The 17,377-nt window shown below is 40.5% G+C and overlaps 1 protein-coding gene across 3 annotated transcripts in view; it reads left to right on the top strand.

Annotated features, from left to right (window-relative positions):
- Positions 1–17,377, top strand: part of macrod1 (mono-ADP ribosylhydrolase 1) — a 153,112-nt gene that overhangs the window by 3,374 nt on the left and 132,361 nt on the right. The window lies entirely within an intron of this gene.

Raw genomic sequence — 17,377 nt, 5'->3', positions numbered from 1 at the left:
TCAATTTTATTTTGCTGTTATTTGACTAAAAATAATGGCTCGCAGTGGTGTACAGATGAAACCTCTGGAAAAGAATAATGTGAAGAAGAGTCAGTCAGAGGGAAACATGAGAAAGGATTATGTTTTTAAAAGCTTGGTGCCAAACTGAGTGCCGCCTCCAATCCGTTTGTGCATTGATGTGCATACATTTAGCAAGGAGGGAGGTTCGCGCTGTGATTATGGGTATTATGTTTTCTCAGTGTGTGGGAGATACAGCTACAGGGCTTTATATGGTTAAGAATCCTACTGTGAAGTTTTCTTTAAAGTGGAGTACAAAAGAATAAAAGAACAACAGAACGGCTGAGAATCAGAAGATTTGCTGAGTCGCTCCCTGGAAACTTTAAAAGTAGACAAAGAAACACAAAAGCAGAGCTAGCATTCATCTGAAGGCTCCATGCTGGAAGAATTATGGACAGACTGCTTTGATATATGTGAAATTCATATGCTTTGTTTGTTTATGTAGCATCCCCCAGCTGTTTGGTTTAAGAACACTGTATCTTTTAATGTCTGTGCACTGCAGAAAGTGATTATTTTCAACTCCAACTGTTGATATGCATGCATGCATCTGCTGGACATCGGAAATGGCCTTGCTGGCTGCAGTTGGCCTATGAGCAAAAAGGTTGACATTTACCCATGGCAGTGGCTGATGTTTATCTGCTGCGTCAGATCAGTTTTGCTTTGGGTAAATGTTCAGCAATAGTACGATGAAGAACTGGGAGAGTCTGAAATGTCTGAGTTACTGGAACAAGAGGCTGAATAAATAAAAATATAAAACTAAAGACAGACAATAAGTGCAAAACAAAACTTAAAAACCACTCTGATAACGGTAATGCTGTTAACCAAATGATTTTTAAGCCATTTACTAAATTTGTTTTTTAAAATTCTATTTAATATTAAATTATTTAAAAACGGACTAGCTCTGGAACAGAAGAGACGAATGTCTTAATTCCAAAACTACCTGCAAATATTGAATTATAAATAATATTTAAGCTATATCTAATCAGCCGACACATATAACAGAAATCCAATGCATTTAGGCATGGTCGAGAAGTTAAAACTGAAGTTTGGACCATGAGAGTACCCCATTCCCGCCATTCCTGTCAGCTCAGAACTGAAACTGAGGGTATGATTCATACAGTCTCACTAAAATAGGATAATAAAAATTTGGAAACTTTTGCCTTGTCCGATGAGTCTCCATTTATGCTCTGAAATTCGGATGGTAGGTTCAGAATTTGGTGCAGACGATAGGAAACCATGGATCTTGTCTGTGTTGTAGTTCAGTTCAGGCTGCTGGTGGCGGTATAATGGTGTGGAGGATATTTTTTTGGCCAATGTTGGGTCCATTAGTGCCAACTGAGCACCTCTGATGAATGCTTCCAGCACCTTGATAAATCTATGCTATGAGGAATTAACACAGTTCTGAAGACAAAAGGGGGTCCAATTCAGTACTAGCCAGGTGTACCTAATAAACAGTCCAGTGAATGTATATCTAACTCTTAAAACATTTTTTGGTCTCATGTCCTCCCATCACTTGTTGTTCTCAGGTTTTAGATAGTAGTGACCATTAGATGGAGCCAGAAGCCACTTGATCCATTCGAGACTTTCTTTTTCCCACAAGGCTGTTTGGGCATGTGGGGGAAATTTAATCGGTGTCTTGGCACTGGTGATGCATCGGGGGAGAGTGAGGCAGGCCAGCATGCCTAAATGATGCTTGATGATGAGGCTTTAGCAGAAAATGATAGATTTTCACTGGCAGCTGACTGTCAGCAGGTGCGCGCTGTGCCAGCATCCAGTGAATATTTTGATCGTTGACTCTCATAGTTCAGTGTGACTGCTTCTGTTTGTGTGTGCTTGCAAGTAATTATACATGCATCTGTCTACAAATGTTTCAGTAATTATGTGTGTATACAGTAAGTACCGTCTCTGTGTTTCTGGAGAGGCGACTTTGTATTTTACAAGAGCTTTTACAGAGTCGTGGGATGCAAAGTAGCACAGAATTAACAAGAAGAAACAGCTAGTAAAGTGTCATTTAGCGGAGAGGACGAGGCAAGGTGACGAAGAAAAACCTCAGCAATGCCAGAGGAAACATGACTGAGAGATGGAGCGTGAGAGAGTCACACTGAGTGACAAAAAGCAAGAGGGGAGTCTGGAGGAGTGAAAAGAAGAAGATGAAAGAGACACAGGGAGAGGACACAGGCTAGTATTTAAATCTCAGACTGCATTGCCATGGCAACAAGCAGGTACAGGGTACCCTCAAAGGAGCTTTGGGCGGCAGAGTCCGATCATCCTTTCTGCCTGACTGATTGGCTGCCCGGCTGACTGTCTCCGTGGTCATTTTGTTGACTAAGCTGCTGACCTTTTCTCCCAGTGACTAACTGATTGACTAAGAGGCTTTGAGTGATGCCAGTTGCACTTAAAGAAATATGACATTAAAATAAAAGGAAACATCGAGCAAGTTAATTACGCTCATTTTTGAAATTGTAAACTTTCTGCTGTTGCAGCAAAGCTCTGACCAGAGCGTGCGGTTTTTGACATGTGGAGGAGTGTTGTGGATTTTCTGTGGCTGCTTTGAAAGGCCTTGAAGCATCATTTGGCCCCTAAGGCAGCAAACATTCAATTGAAGCCAACTGTGGCCAATTATACGCTATACTGGCAGGCTGGTAGGTAGGTTGGGAGGGTGGGGGCCTCCAGGCCTGGCTGGTGGTTAGCAATTGATTAGACACTCAAACACACGCACACATATATATGCATGAAGAGAGACACTCGTGTACACGAATGCATAGGGACGGATAAATTAACAGGTTTGAACTTCACGTGCTCCCTTATCTTGTTTCATTCCCTCCCTTCCTTCTCTCCTTTCCTCAATCAGCACTCGTTGATCAGGTAAACAGGGCGTTGCAGGGTGGGCGCTGGTTGTCGTTTGTGTGTCTCTCTCAATAAAGATTGGATTTACAGTAACCCTCAACTCCTCCTTCCCTCCTCCTCCTATTCCTCCCTCCCTCCTTCTTTCCACACTTTTACTGCTCCTGGCTTCTGCCCACTCCTATAAAACACTACAAACATAAAAACCCACAAGCACTTAAGAGCCGTCCGGGTGGTGGTGGTGGGGGGCATACTGGGGGAGGAGACGTGGGCAGAAACATCCTCCTCTTTACACCCCTCAATCACTCCGTCCGGAGAAGGGTAGGGAGATGGAGGGGAGGATATATTGTCTCTGATGGGCTAGCTGATTAAGATGGATTGCACAATGAAATGTCGTTGGAGTGATGCGTTCTTGGAGTGTGTGTGTGCTGCTACGCAGCAACTAACTTTGCATTAAAACCTTTTTTCAAATTGATTAAATGCTAATTTGTTGAGCTCTACTGAACTGCATTTTTGCCCTGCAAAAGTTTTATTCTTCATTTCCATTTCTACACTTACTTTTAGCCCCCGTAGTATTTATTATGTTTGACATTAAATGCCATTTATTCTGGCCCACCGTCTTCACTGCGCAGAATAAAATCTAATTGAAAAAGATTTAAAAACTGAACCGATAAGTTCTCTCAGTATTTTTGTGTGATGTCCTTTTTTTTTTTTTTCCGTGGAGCTAATTCGGTGCGTTAAAGTAAATGCAGCAGCAGAGTCAGCTGATAAATCTTTCAGGCTAGACTATAAAAAACTGTCCCTAAAATTAAGCCGTGCACCGTCAAGAGATAAAGAATATTCCGGTCCTATCTCAGTCTTCGCAGCTGAACCACTTGTCTTCGTCACAATTTCTGCTTGCCAGGAGTCTTTGTGTGTGTGTGTGTGTGTGTGTGTGTGTGTGTGTGTGTGTGTGTGTGTGTCACACCTTTACACCCTTATTTAGATGTGCTGTTAAGACTACATATATGTAAGTCTGCATGTGTTCCCCTGCTTTTGCCAGGAGCACACATGAACCCAGCTCTAACTGTGTGTACGTGTTTGATGTGCTTTGTCTATGAGTGGTTTGATATGTGAGCAGGTATCCTGTCATGTGCATGTGTGTGCCTGTGTGGGTGGATGAGATAGGGTCTCCCAGGTTTTCCTCTGCTGGTCAGAGATAAAGCTGTTGGTTGGCTCTGCTAACCCACCCACTGTGGCTAAAGCTGAGAGATACAAGATTAGAGCCAATAGTTTTCTCGGCCCCCAGGTGACCGACAAGAGGGAGGAGGAGAGAGTCTGTATGTGTAGGCTGGACTTGTAACATCCCCCTGGATAAGAAACCTAGAAAAGGAGATGGATGGATGGATAAAGGAGCAGGGGTGGTGTTGTAAGGGACAAAAGGTCAGGCATTAGACAGGTGAAAGGCACTAACTCTTCAGGTCACCTAGGATTTCCACCCCAAACCGTCACGTTACCGTCAGCGCAACATCAGCTTTTTGAAATAAAAAGTGTGATCGGATTGATGAACAAACATTTCTTGAGAAAAGCTGGGAGATTAAAAGCCTTTCATGAGTAATTGTAGACTGTCAGGGAAAATAGAGATATTCATAGCGTTAACTTGAGATGCTGATCAAAGCCTGAAGCTTAACTCCTCGGGAATAATAATAAAGGTTTAGGTGTGCAGTCGATTCAAAGGTCAGAAGGAGACTCAGCTCAAAGTCAAATCAGCTTGAGTGAGTACAGTTTCAGTATTCTGTTTCACAGAAGAGATGCATCTTTGTTTAGGTACATATTTACATGAATATAGGACAAATCGTCACACTGGAGAAGGTGGAAAAAGCACGAGGCCTTTTTGCTCAAAAGCCCACTGAAGCGTTGGTTTTCAAAATGCTTGAGGATTAATGAATTGATTTCAGGTTTAAAAATATTCAGGCATTATGCAGATTTTTCTCCCAATGGCATCTTTCCTGGTAATTAGTCAATCAACAGAATTAAGTGCTGATCTAAATTCTGATTTTCTTTGTCACATTTAATAGTCAGTTTTCAGCCGTCTACAGCTACTGGTCTGTTTGTTTGGCAAAAAACAAGGAAATTAAGGGTCTTGCTATGGCTTGTAAAAAGATGCAACAGTGATGAGATGATAAGTAGTTTTTTACTCTTTGCTTTTTTCTTGTAGCCTAAACTCTAGGTTCTCAAGAATGACTCGGTCTGAGTGCCGAATAGGAAAAAAAGTGACTAGTTTAAAAAAAAAAAATCTATTTATTTTTTAATAGACCATTTAACACGTAACAGTCAATCTCCTCAAAAATTTCTTCTCTAGAAGGAAATAAAAGGGCAGGAAAAGCAAACAAAATGTTCAAATTGAGACCAAAAATACGCCTCCATTCAGTACAAAAAATACAGCAAACAAAAACTGCATGGCTCTCGAAAAACAACTATTCAGGCCAACTTTCTGTTAGGTCTTTAAAATAGTTTGAAAAGCTTCCCCAAGCCCTTTCAAATGTGTTTGTCTTTCCGCGTATATGTTATTTGTCTGTGTTTTTCCTTTTTTCTTTTCAAAAAAACTGACATTCATTAATGCTTGCTTATTTTTGTTGCTCATACAAACTGAACAGAAGAAGCTTTTGAAATTACTTTTTCACATGTCTCTGCCAAACAGTGTTCCACCAGCCCAGGGATGTCAAACTCATTTCACATTACAGGCCATATGCAGCCCACTTAGACCTAAAGTCAAGTTTAACTACATATTTAATCCCTGGGAAAACGTGCTCCTGTAGTAAATGAAAGAAATCTGTCAGCGTGACTATTTGGGCTTGAATTTTAAGAGATAAATGTGTAAAATTACAGAATAGTTCTGGTGACTCATTTCCCATAATGTCCTCTAATTATAAAACAGAAGGCTTTTACTAAGTCACAGAAAATGCTGTGTACACATTGTTAAAAAAAATACCTTTCTCAAGTAGGACATGAAAAACAAGAACTTTTCTGTCATTTAATTCATAATCTAATCCTTAATTACTTTCGTGTAGTGTAAATGGCCAATTGAGATGTGTTTTAGGAGTGAAAGCTGAAAAAATTCAGTTAAAAGTCCAAAATCTGTTCACTCACATTTTCCAGAGTTGTCCAGTGGGTCGGGTTGGAGTCTGCACCGAGCCGATTCTGGCCCCTGGGCCTTATGTTTGACACCTCTGCTCTAGGCTTGTACATTTAGTACAAAGGCATTTTTGAGTTCCCTCCCCAGACGCCTTAACGCCCACTCACATCCTGGGCCATCTGACCTCAGGAATTCGCATGATAAGTTGGGGCCAGGTTTCACAATGAGCTCACCCGAAACTCTGGCTGATTGGGACCCACACCCAGTTTCACACCTTGGCTCAGGCGATTAGAGGATCATCAGGGGGTCCTTTTGTCCCTCTGTGGGGGGAAACTCCCACTAGGTTTAAATCTGGGACTCTCCACCATTTGACCTTAGAACTGAAGAAGCTTCTCGGATGAGAGGTGAAACGTCTTCAAGCAACTTAAAGAAGTCCAGACGCTTTTCTTTGCAAGCTCGATGACCTGGATGACTGAGAACCTTCACAGACATATTAATGGGGATGGCTGTTCTTTTATTTTTTTTTAACACCAGCTGCATTTATCAGACTCGGGGAGGTTTAGTCTGCTATGAGGGCGGGACTAAAGAGTTGAAACTGAAGATAAATGCTCCCTTGGTCTCGCTCTGTGCGGGCTATATTACAGTTTAACATGAACCGTGGATTAATGAAAAGTACCACAGTGCATTCTTTCAGTGTTGCTCTCACGGCCTGAATAAAATGTTTCTGCTCTCGGCCTGCAGGCCCCACTTTGAGAACCCTGGTCTTAAATGATTAAATGCTTGTTCTGTTAATTGAGAAAATAATCACTTCATTAATAAACAATGAATATAATTGTTTCTTGCAGCCACAGCTCTTTTTTTCTGATGTTGTTGTTGTTGTTGTTAGTGAAGATGATCCATATTTAAAGGCTTGCTCTGCTTGGCGGCACTGCAAAAACTTTGTAATATAAGATCTGGTTCCTGCTCATGATGTAGACTATAGAGCTCGAGTGAGCAGACACAAACACTGTAAATGGCTATTAATGCTTTTTTTCTATAACGGTGGGTAATTTTGAATTGGGCCGTAAACAGAAGTGATACAGCAGAAGCCGCACAAGATCAGCTTAATCTTTTATTATTACATTGTGTATACGGGTGGATGCATGGTGGGAGCATTAATAATTAAACAAAAGTGGTTTTTTTTAAGCTTGGATGCTTCCTTCGATTGAAATATAAATTCAAGTCAGTGTTGGGGCATCTTTTATTGATTCCAGAGAACTCCATGCTTGATGATGTCCTGTAGCAATAGCAGGGTTGTGGGGGCCTATGGGTTATAGAGGATGAAGTTATTGGGAGTGTTGGGGAGTTATGGATGAGCGGACCCAGACGGATGGACAAGCAGCAGGACATCGACTAGAAAATGCTGGAGGAAAAAGGTGAGAGGGATGTACTCTCTGATCCTGTTTGGTGATTTTTAAGAGGATAAAACAGACGAACCCTTGGCGCTGCAGGTAGAGCCCCTTATAAGAGCATTACCCTACAGCGTCACACTCCTTCTGCAAGGCTTCTCTGATTCTTAGCTGGCTTTGTCAATGGGGCTTAGTGCCGTGCTTAGCGCCAGAATCAGCCTGGCAGACGTCGCCGTTTTTTTTTCCACGCTGCCGGAGTGTGTATGGGAGATTGTCAGGCCTGACGTTGTTCTAAATTGCTTCAGCGCAGCTAAAATTATTTCTTAGATTTCACCTGAGCTGCATTTTCCTCATTTGACTAGAGTGATGGGGGACATTCAGTGGGAATCTTGCATGCTTAACCACTTTATGAGGGGATTTTCCAGCATCAGGCCAAGGATTAAGTTTTCTTTTGTTGTCGTTTCTTTTTCTTTTTTTTAACTGATCTACTGTATCTGGTCCAGCTTCTGGTGCTTAAGCTGGTAATAGTGTAATAGTGTGTTTGTTTTAAGTATGTACATAGTGTAGCTGTTATTAGAGGATAATCAAGTTGTAGCCAGCTGTAGTAATTTTATTTTATTTTTTTAAGCAAGAGGAATGAATGTTTTCAAGGCTTCATAGACACCCTTCGACGTCTGCCAGTTAGTCACCAAGTCACACGTTTTACTCTAGGGAGGCAGCTTGTTGTGATCCACCCGACCTCTCTGGTAGTAGCAGGGGTGTGAGGGGGGAGGATTGATGGAAATCCCAGAACGGACCTAGTCGTGCTGCTGAGGTCTCTTAGGCCCCACAGCGTTCTCTGTTTCCTGCAGTTACCATATATCTAACCCAGAGCACTTGTCAGGTTGTGTTAGGACAGGCTCATATTACAAGATGCAAAATGTCACACTAAGTTTGCTGTTGCTGACAAATATTTCATGCGTGTATGCTTTAGGAAAGATGGAACTCAGATGCTGCAAAATTATAAATGTCCCGTGTGTTTTGATGATTAGGATTTCAATTGAGAACCAATGAAACTCTTCTCGTTGCCTTCAGCTTGCTGGCATCTGTGAAAACTAAGCCAGAGTTGTGCTGTTTACTCTAAAAGTAAAACGAGTCCATATGCCGCTCTTGTGAAGCAGAGCAGATCCCTCATGAAATGCACTGTTTCTCCCTGCTGTAGTAACTGTACTTATTTAGCTCCAGTTCCTACAGCAGTATCCCCACTGCACTGGCTGTTTTGTGAAGCACCGCTAATGGACGCGCTCTTACAATGTGCCTGTCAACTATCTGTATACAAAAGCACTACAGAGTCAAATTGGCATCGCTGGTGTAGTTTCAGATTGAGAGCAAAAATGATGTGCTGTCAAAACTTGGTAACGACACGCTCTCCCCCTCCTCTTTCTACCAGCTACTAAACCGGGATCACTGTGGCGAGGATTGTGCAGACTCTGCCAAATGGAGATATAACCTGCTCTTTTCTTCTTCTTCTTTTTTTTTTTTTACTGTAAAGAGGATTTACTGTACAAAAAACCAATAAAAGAGAAAATCCATCAGAGTAAGATTGAGCTGTATGAAGCGAGTTCAGGCAGCGGTGGTGATCGGCAGGGTCAAAGACGGGGCTGATGCAATGTTTACCCATCATCCAAAGTACTACTATTACAGAGCAGAAGTACATTTAGCTTTGTTTTATTCCTCTGTAGGGTAGAGCAACTGTAATTGATTTAGACCACTACCCAACTGACAAATGATCAAGTTATTTTCATAATGGATTAATACGTCAGATGCAGAAGTATCATCAGCGCCGTCTTGAAATATCAAAAGTAACAGCAGTAAGCAGCAGGGATGCCCTTATTATTGTGTTATATAGTTATGTAATGCTGGATTAATGCTGCCTCTTATTGATTTATGTTAATCAGCTTTTAAATGTTGCAAATTTTAAAACCATTTTTAAGTTGATCAGATTTTTAGTAACTAGTGATTCCAGCTGTCAAATTAATGTATTGCAGGGAAAAGATTAAAATGTACTTGAGTAAAATTATAAAATGTAAATAGTCATTAAATGCATAAATACCTCGAAACTGTACTTGAACAAATGCACTCTACCACTGGTGCTTGTTCCAGACAGGCGGCCCAAAAGGTGAGACAGTAAGTGTTTTCCTCAGCGAGCTCCTTTAAGAGAACACATGAAGATCAAGTGAGGCACAGGAGAAATTGGAGAGCTGAGATTTCAGGGTTTCAAATTGGCTTCTTCTCCCAAAAACTAGATTTAACACCTTCCCAGTAAAATGTTCTTCAGTGTTGGAGTTACTGTGACACAGCCAATAATCGGTGTCGGGTCAACTCCTTAGAGATGTAATCACAGTCCGCCCACACATTTCAGTTTGACAGTAACACCATAAGTGAAGAGCCTGTCTGTGAACTTCAAGACAGCGGTAAGGACACAACGTGGGCATCGCAGGGTCTCCACAGAAAATAAGTCCGAAGACCTTTTTAATAGCACTCTAAATGTAATTTAAACTTGTGAAGGGAATAAACATCATAACTGTAAAAAAATACTCTTTTTGAAGTAAACACATTTGATGTCAGTTCAAACCGAAAAGTAAGGCCGTGTTTAGTTGAGTTTAAAAAATAAAAAGCCCATTGTTCTTGATCTGATGAACAGTGAAAGAGCTGAGAAGCTGATGTTAAGAGAAATAGACTCATATTGCTATTTTTAATCTATATGACAGGGACCTTAGATATTTAATTTAATATGACTGAGACAAAAGCAGGAAGACCACATTTTAATGCCTCAAACAAGTCACTCTCTTTTTTTCCATGAAAAGATTACACAGGTAATAAATTGATTCAGCAGATGTGAATATTTGCTGGTTAACTTTTATGTTAATCGACTCATAAATGCCGTACAGGCTCTAACCTGTAGTAAAAATGATATCATGCATTTGGTGGACATATTTTTAAGCTTGTAAATGCTTTAAGATGGATTTAAACATTAGGCCGTGCCAGTGGGTTTTTATATTTGAATCACAATCGATGAGAGCAGTGACGCGCTGATCTAAAACCTGAGATGACTGCATTTAACGTGAAGCCAGTTGCTTTCTAAATCATAACTGTCCTCTCATTTAGAGGGTTTTTTTTTTGTTTTTTTTTTTGAAGAACACTGGATTTTATTTATCTCTGTAAAAAAGGATTGGCTTTTTTTATAGACTTCCTTGTGCTAAATAAACTTAATTGTCACTAAGGAGACGTGCCATAGTTAGCCTGGTTTGTTTCTAATGGGAGCTTATATCTCAGCGCTCTGTGTTTGTGTTTCGAGGGTTTTCAAGAAAACCCTCCATATGAGTTAAAGACATATCAAATGAATAGAAAATTACTATTAGGCTGCCTCATGAAGTGCCTCATTTTTTTATGCTACAAGAACTTAAATGATTGGGGGTGTGTTTAATGACTTTTAAGGCTTTAGATGATCTGAAGTCCACCACTGAGAGTAATCAGAGTGTGTGGGCTTCAAACTCATTTAAAAAAAAGGTAGTTGAAGTGATCACAGCTGACATTTTGTTTTATGTTTAGCTACAGATTTCTGCTTGCCTTTTCAAGTCTCTTCTCTTTTTTTTCTGCTCCTTACTTAAATCTCTACTTGTGTCTCCCACTTTCAAGCACAACACTGAAGTTGCGTTACGGCCACTCTGTCCTTTTGTATCTGTGTCTATGCCATGGGTCAAGTTTGGAGGCTGCAGAGACTCGTTGGCTGCAGCGTGGATTTAGACAGTGCTGCTGCTCTAGTTTTTTCCAGTCCAGATCTGTCTGAGTTAATAACGGTACAACTGCCAGAAAGACCACTTTACTGGTCATTCGGGCAGTGACATTAATGCTCTCTGTGTAGTCAGAATTTTGAGTGTTCAAGGTTCAGTGCCTCCCAGTTTCCACAGGATGCTGCAATGTTCAGTTTGTGTCTCAATTTGAGTGGGAAGATGAAAGGAAAAACTTCAGCGCTCGGTTAGGCTTTAATCCTTTCCCTTCCCCCTTCTTTCGCTCATGAACTCGGGCATCATCGCAGTGCTGTGACCTGAGAGGAGTGAGACATCGGCGCTAGACAAATGGGCCTTAGTTTATAGCCTCAAACTGATTTACACCCTGACATTGAGAAGTTAACATACCCTTGGAGAGTTAATCCCTAATGTTGTCTGGGTCAGTAAATAAACCGAAAGAGAAAAGCCAAATTGAAGGAGTTTGCAGAAAAAGCTCATTCGTGCTAATTATTTCTCTCCCACCCCTCCCTAGTTAAAAGCTTTCCCACCCCTCCAATCAATCGCCACTTTAGCGAGCAGGAAGGGTTGAAGGAAGTGTGAGCCTCATTAGCCTGATTGGGCCAATGTGGGAGATGGAGAGAGATGGACTGAATGAAGGAGTTAAAGAGAAAAGGAGTCAGCTTGATCCTCAGCACTTGGCCCATCAGAGCTTCTGTCAACAAGGCAAGTGCTGCATTCAAATGTGTTGGTTTGTTTTGTAGAGTTGGGGCTCCTAGTGGGATTTGGGTGGATCTGCTGATGGTATCTGTGCTGGATGGGAAGCAATTAATGATGTGTGCTGCTTGGAGTTTGTTAAGGTAAATATTGTCTGTGTCAAAAGTGAGCAGACTGGGAATGTTGCCTTTGTTTTTAATTTGATTGGAAGATTAAGATTAATGGTTGAAACCTAATGGAGGCACGGGAAGAACTTAGACACACAGTTAGGCCCAGAGACACAGTCAGGACAGAGACACATTTTTTTTTGTAGTTTTGCCTTTGTACACCATCACAGTGGCTTTTAAATTAAAACAGTCAAAATGTGATTGAAGTGCAGACCTTTAATTTAACTGTTTAGGAATTACTGCTGCTTTCATACACAGTTCCCTATTTTAAGAGGCTCAAAAATGATTTTAAATATTTGTAGCCAAGTTTTTATTACTTGGCTAAAAATCCTTTGCAGTCAATGACTGTCTGAAGTCTAGAAACCATGGACACCACTAGATGCTGTGCTTCTTCTCTTTAGATCTTTTGCCAGTCCTTTACCGCAGCTGCCATCAGTTGCTTGTATGTGGGACTCTCTGCATTCAGCTTTGCATTTAATACCTGAAAAGCTGCTCTATTGGATTGAGATGGCTTTGCTGTCTGATCAGTTTTGCAGCAACTGCCTGAATCTGAGCAGAGCATACAGCCCGACACACTTCAGAGTTCATCCTGCTGTTTCTAACAGTGATCACATCATCAATAAACAGTGTTGACCCGGTTCCACTGGCAGCCATAAAACTACCCCCTTGTAGTGATGCAGTCATGTAGTTCTTGGTTTCATCGGCCCCAAGAATCTTTGTCCCCCAGAACTGTGCAGCCTCTTTTCGATGTTTCTCGGTAAAGTCTAATCTGGACTTCTTGTTCCTTTTATTTAAACTGAAGTAAACTAATTTTGTTTTATTCAAAGGCTGCATTTAAATACCAGGCAGTTTGGTGCAGGGTGAATTGGTTAGTTAGCAGTATTGGGATAACAGTGAAGCACTATTGTAGACTGGTTATATCAAGGGTTGTATACTGTTTTGTAAGGTATTTAAGTTAATGATGCTGATTAGATTCACTGTTTGAATTCTACCTTTTTATAGTGTCTAGAGGTTAGAAATCAGCTGCTCACATCACATATTTTCCTGTTAAAATAACAATGAATGTCAGGGTAGCAGCACAGGTCAGCTGATAACAGTCTGTACACAAAGAAAAATCTATTTGGGTTCACAGCACAAATTACTGTGTGATTTATTTCTGAGTTAGACCTTGCCTTAAGGTGTAGTTACACTTTAAACTACAAATTTCTGCTCTGTGAGTGTCGAGTCTCCTTCAGATTCTTGGTCAGGTCCACACCTTGCAGGTCCAGCTTTAACAAAACAATGTGATGGCCAAAACTCTGACTAATGTGTGACATCTTGGCATCTGTATCCATTGTTTAGATACATTTTTCTTGTCCTGAACACACAGTTATGGCGTAATCGTAACTAATTAAACCATAAAAAATTTAAACAAAGAGGAGAAAAGGGAAATAAATCATGTCCATGTGTTATTTATGAACTGTCTAATACCAAGAAACTTCATCAGAAGTATGCGGTTGTGGTTTAATCAGATCTGATTGACACCATATTTTTCCAGGGCAAAACAAACAGCACAGAGATCTCTCAGGGGAAGGAGGGAGGCTTTCAGGGCATTTGAAGCCTTCGTGTAGTCATATTAAAGGAGGCAGACGCTGTGCATTTTTATTAAACTCATATGCCGGCATGACTCACACGTCGTGCTTTAATTGGCCTTTCTGGACAGCCGGAATCTGCAAAATTTTCAGACCTGCCTTCAGTTTTGCTCAAAGACTCTTTCAATATTCTTTTTGAGACAGTTGCTTTTGAGTGTTTACATTAGCAGAGGAAAGCAACATTACTCTGCACAATTAAACTGTTAGTAAGACGGAAACGAGAATAGTAAAGATCTGCAGTGGGATGTAAGAAGTCTGTCTTTAATGCAGCCAAGTGAGTTTTATTGCTCAGGACTCTCAGGAAAGACTTTAGCCTCTAATATGTGAAATCTTTCAAAAGTAATATTAAATTTATTACTGATTTCCTGACAGCTGACCAAAATGTTGCTAGAAATTTAAATGATCACTTATAGTTCTCTCTAGCAGCAATTCCAGTGACAATCCTGCTGGCAGAAATTTGATCTGATCTCAAAATTGCTTGTGAGCTCATTTGGGACAAAAAAAGACCAAGGGTGAAATTGTCTACCTAGCTCGTGCTTGAGGAAAGAAGAGACTAGGCTTTACCATTGTTAAGGGATTACTGCCTCTCAGCCCAGTGGCGTCCACTTCTATGCTGGTGCATCTCGTCCTATGAGGCCAAATGGAAGAATATTGAGTTTTATTTATTTCCTTTCCAATCAAATCAGCGCTTGGTTATGTTGAAAATGATCAAGACATCTAGCCAGTGGGTCAACCTTTCACTGAAGATAGATGATATATGATATGATTGAACGTTTCCAGCTCCAAAATGAAGTTAAACTGAATCTTAGGCGTCCAGCAAACAATCCTGACTTTGCACCAGTGATGCAAGATTGCAAATTTAGACAGTGAGCATGTTATGGCATTATCTGCACATGTAAGATTGTTAAAATCTGTAACTTGTGTCAGACATATGGGCTTTAAATGCCTCAATCCACATTAACTGCCACATATGATACAGATATTAATTGTCGCATGTAATACTACTAATAAAGGACTCATAAGCAAGTTAGCATCACATCACTGAATAGTGAGACTACTGATTATGTGAAACAACGATAGGAGAAAGAACTGGGCACTGGAATATCTGTAGATATAGGTGGCAAACTGCTTTATAGACACACTCATCTTAAAACATATTCCTGGACCTGCTGTTGGAAAAACTTTAAGTAAAAATCCAAACAAACTGGCCTGCTGGTGAATATTGAAAAATACTGGCTGATTATACCCTCATATTTTGGATTTGTGCCTTTAATCCAACCTGGAAGGAAGTAGCAACAATCATCTCTAAAGGCTTGGGCATTAAGGTTTGCTGAACTTTTACCGTTCTTTATCTTGGATGTACGCCAGATAGACTAAGCAATACCTTCTGAAGATCCCTCTGGCAACAAGCAAAAAGCCATTAAAAATTGATGGCTTCAGGAAAATTGCCCTACTGCCACATTGTTCGTCAATACTGTCAAACATACACATACTGAACCAGACGACATATTATATACGGAGAATAGAATATGTCGTCTGTGGAGGGAGAAATTGTGCTCTTTAAACCCTTGAAACAAACACATGTCGCGTTGGTGAGAAGCATATTTTTTCATTTACACATACAGTATTTATTTTAAAACATACAATTTTGTATTGGCTTGTATTTCAAAAGTCCTTGTGGGCTAAATTCACTCAATCCATGCAGTGTTTTGCTCTCCATACCTAAATGAATTGGTAGATTAAGGAAGTAACTGATCAGAAATCGTAGAACAGCAAATATGGAAGATCAGAGATGACACACATAATCTCCTCAGAGACTTCTGAAAGTAACCCAGGGTCTCTTCCCAGCCGGGCTTGCCTGGAAAACCTTCAAGGGGGAGTCATCCTAACCAGATGACATCTCATTTGGCTCCCATTAACATGAAGAAACAGCCATTTCAAGCTCCCTCTATATGTCCATGATACTCACCCTGTAGTATGATTTGGATGTGTGTAGCCAGAAGCGTGATGGTCAAGCGGTCATTCCTGTTATGCTTCTTTTAAGTCTGCTTGAGGCACGCTGCCTGGGCTACATGTGCAGTTGGTCAATTGTAAATTCTCTGCAGACGAGTCCACGTGGTCACAAAAATTGGCAAGTCTGCACGGACCCTCTTGCTCACCGACTGGTGACAAAATTTACACAACTCGGACCCCCGCAGACTCAGAGGAAAGTATAATCAATGCCTTAGGCTGAGCCCAGCCACCCTACTGAGTAAACACATTTCGGCGTCTTGTATTCATGACCTCACTCTTTCGATCATTACCCAGATCTCATGACCACAGGTGAGATTTTCATTATGGATGACTGATCGCGTACAGATCCATTGATAAGTACACAAGCACAACTTCTCTAAGCGTGTACAGTATTCTTATACTAAATGGTATTAAATCTGATTTTTAATTAAAGGTTTTAAAGTATTTTCTTTCTTTTGGGAGGTTTTGGAAAAAAGTAATTTTATATTTTCCAATTAGGATTATAATAGTTTGTTACAGTTGGATTTGTGCTATGTCTGTTCTTCTCAGAGTCTTATAGAGGAAAGAAAAAGGAGTAGCAGGGACATTTAAATCCATTTAATGTCTCTTGGGGAAAGCAGTGGAGTCACATATAAAAATCAGAAAAGTACTAACCCTGCACTGCTCCTGAAAAATATGGCACCATTGGATTATTTGGTCCCTGCTGCTACCAGCTCATCAGCTCCTTCTTGACCGCAGACTGGTAACATATCAATAAATATTTCAGTATTTCACTGAGCGCTACAAAAGGGAGACAGCAGGTTAAGCGATTACATCAATACACTATTCATATTTCCTTAATTAGAACAAATAAAGACATTAAATTGTGGAGGATATTAAGCATTCTTAGGTTTTGTATTGTTCTTCCCCGGAAATGGCATTAATGCATATTTCTTTTTAGGGCTTTAAAATGCCTTAATAAGTCTTAAATTGGATTTTTAAAAGTGTACAGTCAGACTGTGTAGGAATAATTGTTTGCATTCCTGGTTTTTCATGACTATAAAAGTGTTCACTTTGTTAAATATTGGAGTCAGACTAGTAATCAGAGCGGCATTGTTGAGACTTTGCCTGTGCATCCAAATGTCTTGTCTTCTTGGGTGCTAAGGTTAAATGCTTGAGCAGTTCCAGCACCGTAATTATGACCACAATCACCTGATGAATATTGTGACTGAGTTTATCAACCTTAGATGACTGCCGTTTTTCATTTAGAGGTTTTCCATTAGTATTGAACCCCGTTTCACTGAAGCAGCTTTGCAAGTAATTTTTTACTCAAATCGAGACTCACGGGACTGAATTGGGGGGGGGAATTAGATATGGAAATTAAGAACACATTGGGGAAGATTATCCTCATTGTAGGCGGTGTTATTTGAATAATAAAGTATAATGCAGTCTGACAATACCCCTCCATTTTCTCTAATCTGCGTAATCATAGTTTAGTGAACAAAGTACAAAGCATGTATCATTTTAACCTCCAAAATGGGCTTTAAAGTATTCCTAAGTCCTCTCCCTTCTCTTTCCACCAGCCAATACAAGGGGTCCTCATTGTCTGCTCATATGTCCTCATCACTGATGATGCTTTTGTCACATAATTACCAGCATGCACATTCAGAGAGTACAGGGAGTGCACACGGCACACACT

Source organism: Diplotaxodon limnothrissa, linkage group LG2, assembly GCF_057381915.1.
Source record: "Diplotaxodon limnothrissa isolate DT_005_m linkage group LG2, D_limnothrissa_male_GT1.1, whole genome shotgun sequence".
Lineage (NCBI taxonomy): Eukaryota > Metazoa > Chordata > Actinopteri > Cichliformes > Cichlidae > Diplotaxodon > Diplotaxodon limnothrissa.
Note: the sequence above shows the minus strand (reverse complement) of the source record. Positions and strands in the feature narration are given on the sequence as shown.